Here is a 12,082-nt window from a genome sequence, read left to right on the forward strand (position 1 = left end):
GTCTGCGTCAAAGGTAAACGCAGGCAAAAGGGGGGCTTCAGGGGAGTGTTTTACGCTGCATGGAGCGACTGGTCAATCACAGAGCGTGAGGAGTGAATTTATAATGAGCATTTTCTTTAAACACAAATTCGAATAATGATGAAATGTACTAATGTCATACTCGTATCCAGCAAAAACTATTTATTCTGCCACATATTATCATTGCATTCATGAAAAAATGCTCTCAAAATAATGTTGATGATATCATATGTAGGGTGGCACGGCGGTCAAGTGGTTAGCGCGCAGACCTCACAGCTAGGAGACCAGGGTTCAATTCCACCCTCTGCCATTTCTGTGTGGAGTTTGCATGTGCATGCGTGGGTTTTCTCTGGGTACTCCGGTTTCCTCCCACATTGCAAAAACATGCTAGGTTAATTGTCCACTCCAAATTGTCCATAGGTATGAATGTGATTGTGAATGGTTGTTTGTCTATATGTGCCCTGTGATTGGCTGGCGACCAGTTCGGGGTGTAGGAAGAAAAACAATCAGACTGCACTTCCGGAATAACAAACAAAAAATAAACTGTGTACATACATTTATTCTGTATATTTTGTATTTTCATTCTTTTTTTAATAGATGTGCCTGCACCTACTTCACCAAAACAAATTTCTAGTATGTGTTTGATCATACCTGGCAATAAACCATTTCTGATTCTGATTCTAATGTAATGAATGAACAGGAAGCAGCAATGGTATGGATGCACCTGCAGATGCAGAATTCTGCTCGCAGCAATCCTTAAGGCCATTTACAGGAAATCCAGCCCAACAAAAGAACACAGGTATCTTTTCCTGGCAATCAACCCCACTGTTTATCAGGTGGTGATAAACTTTCATGAGTGAGGCCATTTATAAGATACAGTCATAGATGGGTTCCTTGTCTAAACAGATGTTATCTCACCGTGTACTTAAACTTTACCTCAAAGACCCGCCTCTTACAATGCCTCGGCTTTACGGTGAGCAACATCCAAAGGGATGGAATCTTCCAGCCAGGTGAGAAATGCACCATCATTTAAAAACACGCCCGTCCGGATATCTCATGTTACATCCTATTCTGGACCTGATGTTTAAACCTGGATCTTCTCATCAACCTGGCTGCCTGAGAACTCGAACATCCTCTGGGCTCCTGATCAAATTTCTCCTCCAAGCCACAGTCTCTTAGCTCCAAGCAGCAAAGCCAAACTCTTCTCCTATTGCCTTCTTGTTTTCCTCTGCAGGATTCATCTTTGCAAAGTCCCTACGAGAGCCTCTACAGTCCCATGGCTTCTCTCCTCCTGCACGTCTGTGCTGAAACAGATTTTTGTCATTCCCACCCAGCATCCCAGGGGAACCCAACGAGGCGAGAGCTTGGGAAAGTGCACTTCCGGAGTGTACACTCTAGAGTCAGAGGCAACTTTTTTGACCTCCACACACCCGGTGACCGACATCTGGGGGCCTGAGCCAAGAACATGGAGAAGGGTGTTGAGTGTACGGTTAACATGCGTCCTCAGTTGTCTGGGAATGTCCGAGTTTACAGCTGGGAATCCTGTACCCAACGACATGTTTCACTTTTTAAGGAAACTATGTTGGACTTTGTTTTATTTGTTGTCATCGTTTGCAGGGTTCAGCAAAAATGTGCTTTTCTGTGTTTCTGATTGACTGAGAATGCAAATGGTTTGGTCCGTCTATCCATCCAATTGTCCTAGCTCGATTGTTGCCAAACAATATTCAGCTTTGCAGGTACCACCGTTTTTGCCAACCATACAACCGATTGGCTTGTGGCATATGAAGTCAATCCACCATTCATTTGTAAAGTGGAAACAAATATTGAGGAGAAATTGACAAATAAAAATAATATTTTGAATGGTAGCTTCAAAGCCTTGGCAGATGGCTCTCACAACAAGACCAAAATTATTTGCATGTACTGTCGCTGTGATTTGCCAGTCCGTCGAATGGCAGAGGTACTAGAGTACTGCAGGTATTTTGTCATTTGTCATTTGAGTGTGGTTTAAATTGTCTCTCAGAATTTTTTTTTTTTTGCTTTAAACTGTGAGATAACATTTTAGTTAGTAGGCATAGCTGGGGATAGCTATTTGGGGTCTTGTGTCAACATGACCAAGATGAGAATGGATATAAATAGCACTAGCAGTGCGCTAGCTAGTCACCAGGAAAGATTTTCAACACACTGTATCAGCAAAACATATGTACATTATCACTGTAATTTATCGTATTTATTATGTAATACAGATCCCCCATCCACCAGTACGAGCCTGGAGGTAAGAGGGACAGGAGCTCTTTAAAATACTGTATACTGGTGCCTGATCTTGTAGTGCCTAATACTCTATGAAAGAAAGAGAATTTTAACCGGTGTGTCTTATCTTAATAAACAACAAAATATATGGTAATGGTAATGGTAATGGTAATGGTAATGGTAATGGTAATGGTAATGGTAATGGTAATGGTAATGGTAATGGTAATGGTAATGGTAATGGTAATGGTAATGGTAATGGTTTTATTTCATTTGAACATGCATCAGATTCCAATTGAGTGCATCCCATAATCAGTTCCCAGTTCCACATGTCCAAAAGGAGTAGGAAGAAGCAAAGCTTATTAAATCCTACCCTTCCATCTGGTACTTTTACAATCACTAACTGTTACATTTGTTCACTTCCTGCTTTCCATAATACAGTTTAAGGTTGTTGTTTTTTTTTTTTATGTACCTCGTACCGAAGTATGAGGTGATATGAGCATCCAATGCCATAATGGGTACCATAGTAAGTGTCAATATAGTGATATATATAGCACATCATGACTGGTTCAAGACTCTTCATCCTTGTATTTAGCAAACATCAACTGCTTGTATTGTTTCTTGAATTGGCTCATCGTTGTGCATTGTTTGATTTCCTTACTCAATCCATTCCATAGTTTGAGTCCACATACTGAAATGCTATGGCTAGCATAACGTAGTCCTAGCATAGAAGTGTTACAAATGTACTTCTTCCCAGAGATCATATTTCTCCTCTCTTATAGAGAAGTATTGGAAGACATTTTTAGCTAATTGCTTATTTTTAGCCTTATGCATTATTTTAGCTGTTTGAAGATTAACTATATCAGCAAGTTGAAGTATTTGTGATTTTAGAAATAAGGAGTTAGTATGTTCTGTGTAGGCGGCATTATGAATTATCCTTACTGACCTTTTCTGCAGTACATTTAGTGAGTGAAGATTGCTTTTATAGTTATTAGCCCATATTGCCACACAATAAGTAAGATATGGTAGAACCAGAGAGCAATAAAGAGTGTGGAGTGATTTCTGATTGAGAACAAATTTTGCTTTGTTCAATACTGAAATATTTCTGGCCACCTTATGTTGTATATTTGTAATATGAGGTTTCCAGTTCATATTTTCATCTATTGTGATCCCCAGAAATTTATTTTCGTTCACCCTTTCAATGTCCACACCGTCTATTTGTATTTGCTGGTGTGTGTCCTTTCTGCTGTTACCAAACAACATGATTTTAGTTTTACTTGGGTTCAAGGACAATCTATTATCATCAAACCATCTTTTTAGTGTGACCATTTCTTCTCTGACCTTTCTAATGATTTTGTCTGTACTCCCTCCCTCTATTTATACATCAAACTATTGTGATATTAAACCCTACTGTGGGTTATCCCTGCATTCTTGCCATGTATTGTATTTTTGGTGATTATTTTTCAAATGTAGCCACTATAAACGTCTTTCACCATTCCTTCTCACTGAGTGCCGGTCACCATTGTACATAAAGATGCACAATATATATTTAAATTGATACAATAATTCTCTGCTTCTCAAGACTGACATGATACTGATAGCTGATAGCCTTTGGTTTGAGCACACCTGCTGGTAATAAGGACTCGCACAGACTACCACATGACTACTATTGGGAGAACCAGAGTATGGAGGGGGGAGAGATCAGGGGAACCGGAATATAGAGCGAAAAAAGCCATCTGACATGGCCCGGCAAGGTGGGCTGTATTCAGGTACACGCTCCGAGCAGTTGGTGTGACACCACAGATGGTCTCTGGCAAACATTTTGTAATGTCATGGCACTGACGCTTCAGGTTTTTTGGGGGGGCTCGATGGGTTCTTTGGTACAAAGTCCTTCCTGCTTCATCCTATTGTCCATTATATTTGTCAATGATACGTCCAATCACTAATACACTCGTTACTAACCCTTCATTCTTCAGTTCATTGTTAATAATCACCTATTATCCAACTATGTTGTGTTATGTCCAGTTCATACTTATTATTTATTAGGATAGCCATATGAAGTAGTCACAGTGACTATTTTACCATATTATTACATTACTTTACCATTCCTATGTATTTAAACCAGCAAACACGTGGAATACAGGAAGTGAACAAATGTATTGCAATTGATGTAAAACAGATGGGGGTAGGATTTTGGACACTTTTGGACAATTGCAATAGAATATGTGATATACAATATGTGATGTATTCCAATGTAACCTGTATGCATCAATCAAGAGAGGTGTGTTTAGTTTACATTTTTACATTGTCGTGCTGTTCAACCTCAAACACTAAAATGTTGTATGTTGACGTGCAATGTTGTATGTACACTAAAATGTTGTATGTTGATGTGCAATGTTGTATGTACACTAAAATGTTGTATGTTGATGTGAAATGTTGTATGTACACTAAAATGTTGTATGTTGATGTGAAATGTTGTATGTACACTAAAATGTTGTATGTTGAATGTTGTATGTTGACGTGCAATGTTGTATGTACACTAAAATGTTGTACTTATGTTGAATGTTGGATGTTGATGTGAAATGTTGTATGTACACTAAAATGTTGTATGTTGATGTGAAATGTTGTATGTACACTAAAATGTTGTATGTTGAATGTTGTATGTTGACGTGCAATGTTGTATGTACACTAAAATGTTGTATGTTGATGTGAAATGTTGTATGTACACTAAAATGTTGTATGTTGATGTGAAATGTTGTATGTACACTAAAATGTTGTATGTTGATGTGAAATGTTGTATGTACACTAAAATGTTGTATGTTGATGTGAAATGTTGTATGTACACTAAAATGTTGTATGTTGAATGTTGTATGTTGACGTGCAATGTTGTATGTACACTAAAATGTTGTATGTTGAATGTTGGATGTTGATGTGAAATGTTGTATGTACAATAAAGTGTTGACGATTTCATCATGTGACATTATAGGTAAGGCTGAGCATTGTATTGTATTGTATAATGAGTGTCCTTCTAGTCTCTCATTTTAAGGTGCACTCCAACATCCGATTCTAACCATTCCATCCTCATAATGTGTGGTTTGTTCAAATCTGGAACTACTCAAACGACTTGAAGGTCATTGCGCTTACTGTGTTTCCAACATTGCACCAAACTAACAAAGCGTGCGTTAACCCTTTGCTGTTGTCCTCGGAATGTTCACTATAATATGGCGAGGCAGGACAAAAATCAGACGTGCGTGGTCACATTTGAAGTCCACTTTGAACCCGGATGGCCACCTTCTCCATGGCCAGGCTCGGGCAAAAGCTAAATGCATGTACACTATCCTATTTCTCTGCATATAAATGTGTAATGGAGTGTGTTTGAGGGTTGGGATCTGCTCTCCAAAACCACATCAAGTCATACTGTGGAGACGTTATGATGTTTTTTCTAGCAGCTGGGACCATCACGGGTATATGTGATGTTTTTGGCAAACGACCCCCCAAAAAATCCTGCCGTCATACTGTAAGTGACGCTTGCCTTAGATGCCCTAAGGTCATACAATTTGGAATACAACTCCAAATAGGAACAAACTGCGAGGAATTATGTTTGATTTTAGAGGTTTCACTCGCCATCGGTGTGTGTGCGTGCGTGAGGTGTCGGTGTCAGGGTTGAAAGTGCAAAACCCTCCGACTACCAACTCTGTGAGTAGCTCTGCTATTCTGTGTGCCGCCATTCATTATCCATGCCTGCATGTTTGTATCATTGCTTGTGTGTGGTGCTTTGGCTCTGACATTGTCATGTGTCTAATATGGTGCACATTATCCATGCATGTGTGCACATGCGTGGGCATGCAAAGGGGAGGGCTTGGGGGTGTTTTTGGTCATGACTTAAACCATGGCCATCTGCCACCATTTCAGATAGACAATATCTCCTGAAGGAGAGGGGATTCTTTCACCGTCACCACAGGACACGTTCTTTTCAGAGCGTCGCCATGGTAACAACAGCACAGTGACGAGGGGACACCGGTGTGGTGATGCGTCGCCCCACTGAGTGCCTGTCAAAGAGCAGTTCCTGTAAAGGGACGGGGGTGCGAGGAGGGTCAGAACCTCCTGAAGCCCTGCTGTCACCTTTTTGTGAGCGGGAAAGAATGGAAAAACAAACTGACTGTGCCCACTGACACACACATACACAGTATGGGGACAAAAGTATTAGGACTTCTGGCCATTACCAATACAGGAAGGGCAAATAAAAGTTGCAAACCACATAAGGTAAGTTACACTTTTAAAAATGCTGGGTTGTTTTTTTTTGACCCAACCGCTGGGTTGAGCCAGTTGGGTCATTTAATTGGGTATTTTTTATTGAATTGGGTATTCTGAGAACCCAATTCGCTGGGTTATGTCTGTTGGGTGCTAAGTTATTTGCTGTTGGGTTGTGATTTCCATTATGTTAAAATAAAAAAAAATATATAGTATATACATTTATATATATGGTATATTGGCAACCCAACTTGGTGGGTTGAAATAACCCAGCAGTGTAGTAAATATGAACCCAGCGTTGGGTCATATGAACAACCCAATTGTTGGGTTAAGATAACCAACCCAACTTGTTGGGTTAAAATAACCCAACGCGAGGTTGGTCCAATATTTAACCAGCGCTGGGTTGGGAAACAACCCATATTGTGTTGTTTTTAACCCAGCATTTTTAAGAGCGTATAGGCCATGAAAATCACAAGCTAAAAGTTACCATATTTACCCACACTAAACTTCCCTCTGTGACTCATCAACAAAATCCATTTGTTCACTTCCTCTCAGCAAAAAAAAGGGAAAAAAAAAGAAAGGAATGACAGACTTGTCACGGGAGTAAACATCTGGTGTGTCGGTGCATTGTTCTCTTTAAATTCCCTCTTGCACAGCATGCACGCAAACCAAATGAAGGAGATTTATGAGTCTATATTCCATGTGATGGAATGTAAATGTGTTTGAATGTAAACAACTGACAGAGCCATGTGTACACAAACAATAGCTCCACACCACCGAGCCAAGATTCAGAGATTGCAATCTTGCTGACGAGAGCAGACAGACAGTCCCTATCTCTTTATGACTTATATAAACCTTCTCTCCACACTTAACTTACCCACAAAAGCAGGGATATTGAACTACATTTACCACAAAGACTTCTTACTTCTTATTTTTTAGAATTAAATAATCTGTAATGTCATACTTTCACAATTTTACCTTTAGCATAAATGAAATCCTAAATGAAAACAGAAGCGTACTCCGCTTTCCTCCTCCCACATTCCAAAAACATGCTAATCCAGGCAAATCCAAATTGTCCATAGGTATGAATATGAGTGTGAATGGTTGTTTGTCTATATGTGCGACCAGTCCTGGGTGTACCCCGCCTCTCGCCCTAAAACAGCTGGGATAGCAAGTGTGTGCTGAAGCTAGATGCTAGCCGGTGTGGCGTGATGTCACTATGCCAGTAATGTAGTCCTTCGGTGTAACAACGTTAATAACAATGATAATAATAATGTCGCTGTGGTTAATATGCAGGTCACATTATATAAATGGACTTTTCAGAAGGTGGAAAAAGTGTGTCATGTTACGTGTTTTTTTTATATCTTTAAGATGACAGGAACACTGCTGTTTTAGAGCATCAACTGAAAAAAGGCTTGTCAAAGATCTTCTCCAATGCTTTACAGGAACTATTGCAAAATGCTAGTCAAAGATCTTCAATATGACAGGACCACTGCTGTACAAAAAAGCACACAAGAACGTAGACACTATACACTACATACAGCTGTGTACATCAAGCCACAGGTTTATTGCACAGTTATCGCACTTGTTTATTGCATGGTTATTGCACAGGATTTTTGGAGCAGTTTATATTATGGAGTCTGACAGCTGAGGATGATGAAAAATGATGGTCAAAAACCATCGACATCAACTCATTGGCTGATCTCATGTCACTTTGGCCCAGGTTTGGCCCACAGGCTGCCATTTCAACACACCTTCACTGTGTCAGCCAAAGCTAGCTCACTGAAGCTAGCATGAATATGAAACTTACATCTGAAGGCAGTGCAAATATGTGTCACTAAATCAGCGCTCTTGGGCTGCCGGTGCATTGGAGTAAATCAGCCGTCCATGCTCCTGTTCTACGTCGTTAAAAAACCAACAGTAAAACTGTGCATCTGTCTCGCCTGAGGAAGCCCAAAAAATGGATTGTGTTGGCTGAGTGATGAGCATCTGGTCAGGGTCAACGCTTATAGGACATAGCGGACATTCCTGTTAACTCTGCAGCGTAACACGGAACACGGCATCTCCAATGTATTTCCAAAATTTTTATTTGCTATCAAGGTTATGTTTGAGCGCAGTAAAATCTTCATGTGTCTGTGTCATGTGACTGTGTGAACCCATGTTGACCACAGATGCCTAATAAAGCCCTAAAACATCTAAATGCATCACTTCCTGTGTGTGCAGTGTGGGCCAGATGTCGTCAGCTGACTTGAGCGTGAATCACTGTGCTGCATCATTCCACTCAGTCAGTGACTTGCTGACTCCTTTTCCATACCTGTGGAATTACCATATTTGCTACCACAATACCAAAACACTTTTACGCATCAATACGTGGGTAAAACTATGGCACCGGTCGTTCAATCTAATATGGTGGGCGGGCGGCACGGGAGAAAAAAGTTTCCTTTGAGCTGGGGCCTATACGAGCTGAATACAGCAAAATATACACTATTGTTATTGTGAGCCACGTGAGGTACTCTGAGATTTCGAACCCTACTCCCAATACCAAAGTCCAATTTTTATCCACTTTTTGTACTACTTAATATATAGGTCTATTAATTAAGGCCTGCCATCTAATTGAGTGGAGGCCATTGTTTCTTCATTATCGCTATTCGATGCAAGGCACTACAAGTCCTCCCAGCTTGCCTGTGCACCCGAACAACCACGCATGCATAGGGAGGATTTCTTTGAAGTAGGGTATTTATTTAGGGGCACAATATATGTTTTAAGCACTTCTCTTGCGCATAATTGAAACGAAAAAAAAATTGTATCCACTTTCTGAACTACTTGTCGAGTCTTTTGTGAGTTAAAGGGCATTTATTTAGGGAAAGGATATGCACCCAAACAACCACGCATGCATAGGGAGGATTTCTTTGAAGTAGGGTATTTATTTAGGGGCACAATATATGTTTTAAGCAATTCTCTTGCGCATAATTGAAATGAAAAACATTTTTTAACCACTTTCTGAACTACTTGTTGAGTCTTTTGTGAGTTAAAGGGCATTTATTTAGGGGAAGAATGTGCACCCGAACAACCACACATGCATAGGGAGGATTTCTTTGAAGTAGGGTATTTATTTAGGGGCACAATATATGTTTTAAGCAATTCTCTTGCGCATAATTGAAACGAAAATGCTTTTTTATCCACTTTCTGAACTACTTGTTGAGTCTTTTGTGAGTTAAAGGGCATTTATTTAGGGGAAGGATGTGCACCCGAACAACCACGCATGCATAGGGAGGATTTCTTTGAAGTAGGGTATTTATTTAGGGGCATAATATGTTTTAAGCACTTCTCTTGCGCATAATTGAAACGAAAAAAAATGTATCCACATTCTGAACTACTTGTTGAGTCTTTGGTGAGTTAAAGGGCATTTATTTAGGGGAAGGATGTGCAAACACTACAAAATAATAAAAAGGGCATATTTTAAAGGTTGAAATGGTAATACCGGTAATGCTAATAATAATACGCTTTGCTAACTGTAACACAAAGCAGACGTGCCGATGTGTTTTTTATGGATACTTTACATCATAGTATATCTACATGGGTTGGTTTTAGCCTCATTTTTTTAATTATTGATAATCTCAAAACAGCACCAGAAGGAATTTTGAATTTTCAGTATCAACATATGTTGAAGCACAATGTATGACGTTTACTTGCAGCTAGAATATAAAACTGAAAAACATTTTTGTATGCACTTCCATCTCCTGTAAGTTATTATGTATGAAGCACCGGGGAATTAATTGAGGCCTGGCGTTTATTACAGCGGAGGACACTGTTTCAATATCAAGTCAATTTTCCTAAAGCAACAAGTTTCCATGCCGGCTTGCGTAACCCTGACAACAAAACTGGCACTGCATGAAGACCCCTGCTTTTGTTCACACTGAAGAATGCTCATCCTCTCCTTTCCTGAACCCGCCCTCCTCCTGGTCCACCTCCCTTTAACCTGCCAATTGGTGATGGCTTCAGCATGTGCACTGACTTTTATCCAAATGTTTTCATTGACGGCACAGTAACTGTTGGAAAACAGCGTCCAGAGGTGATCACATGATCACACAAAGATACCTCAGTGATCTCTCAGCTACACACTATATTGTATTCCAGGTAGTAGCAGATAGGCATAAACATCCATTATAGACACAACCAATGACATTAAAGGTCACTTCAATCACACTTTTCATTCATCTTTCCAAAGACATGTCAGCACACACTCCTAACCTTTCCGAGCTGGCCGAGCCCCGAGGAAGCGCTCCCGTGGTAGTAGTTGTCTTTCATTTTGCGTAATCTGACGCAGCATCCACTTCTTCTCACATGGCTCTCTACAACCTTGTCCACACTTCCAAGCACTGTCCCCGGCTCCTCTCAGCGGGAATTGCCCCCACTTCCAAACGCAGCCAGTCCCTCCCACAACACTTTCACGGGCTTGAAGACCAGGCAGAAAAGTTAAGGAAATCCCGCCTTCCACATGGTTACAGCTGAGATTTTTTGCATCCTTCTTCCCCTCTGAAGCATTCACACACTCGGACTACTATTCCTCAATGATGCCTCCCCTCTCTCTATCTCTTTCTGTTTGCCCTCCTCAAAGTTTTCCCCAGTCCTCCATTCCTCAGGCCATCCCCCTCCCCTTCTCTCTCTCTCTCTCTCTCTCTCGCCTCCAGCTCTATTTTCCATCATCACCCCCACTCCTCAACTCCTCCTATCCAAACCAAAACCCCCCACTGCTGAACTAATCTGCAGCTGGCCAGAGGATTGGAGCACGGGTTGTCAAGGAAACCAAGTGTCCTGTTCCCAAAAAACAGGGGAAAAAAACAGGAGTGGAGATCAGGAAGGGGCTAAACTGAATGCATGAATAACTTCACTCCTTTGAGAGTCAATTAAAGATGTTTATTCTATCTCTTTTGCTTTACGCTTTTCAAAAACAAACATGACAAGATCACTTGATTTTGTTCGGTGGAAAAACAAAACAAAGACAGCAGAGAATGTGGCTGGATATTGCACATTGATGAGCGGTGTGATTAATGATTAACAGCTCCTCCTTGGCAAACGTATTATTGCAAACATGCAGACACGCTGAAATGTGTCATAGTTTTTAGATCGAGGGTCTGGGGGCAGGATGATGAAGGATGAGCAGCATCAAGTATTCTACAAAAAAGGTTTTAAAGGGGACTTATTATGCTCATTTTTCAGCCCTTTATATTGACTTGTCGTCTCCTATAGAGCAGCTACACACAATAACCACCACAGAAAGCTTTCTAGTTCTTCCAGAATCTGCACCTATTCAGCTGTATTTCTTCGAATTCCGTGCTTCCCGTGAAAACAGTCAGTTTTAATGTATTCCACCCACGGTCCGCCTTCAGGCACGCCTACTCCGCTGTGGTTGGTCACACTCCCGAGTGGTTAAAAAGACTTTCGGTTGATAAACGGTATATCTTTTTAAAATGTCTGCTTTTAACATACAGCCATATGTGTTGAATCCTGAATCCGATCCAGAAGTAGAGACTGGACAGTCCAATGTTTCTCAAGAAAAGAGGTTCCT

At 40.5% G+C, this 12,082-nt stretch overlaps 1 protein-coding gene across 2 annotated transcripts in view; it reads right to left on the reverse strand.

Annotated features, from left to right (window-relative positions):
• LOC131130925 (DENN domain-containing protein 2A) overlaps positions 1 to 12,082 on the reverse strand; it is a 48,144-nt gene that overhangs the window by 32,477 nt on the left and 3,585 nt on the right. The window contains exon 1 of one of the 2 annotated variants that reach the window (XM_058075089.2): positions 10,765 to 11,130. The exons of the other annotated variant lie outside the window; for it this stretch is intronic. The gene's annotated coding sequence lies outside the window, so the exon portion shown is untranslated. Of the gene's footprint in view, positions 1 to 10,764; positions 11,131 to 12,082 lie in introns of those variants that run through there. 2 annotated transcript variants of the gene reach the window in all.

Source organism: Doryrhamphus excisus, linkage group LG1 (genome assembly GCF_037039965.1).
Source record: "Doryrhamphus excisus strain RoL-2023G ecotype Guam linkage group LG1, RoL_Dexc_Guam_v1.1, whole genome shotgun sequence".
NCBI classification, from domain to species: Eukaryota; Metazoa; Chordata; class Actinopteri; order Syngnathiformes; family Syngnathidae; genus Doryrhamphus; species Doryrhamphus excisus.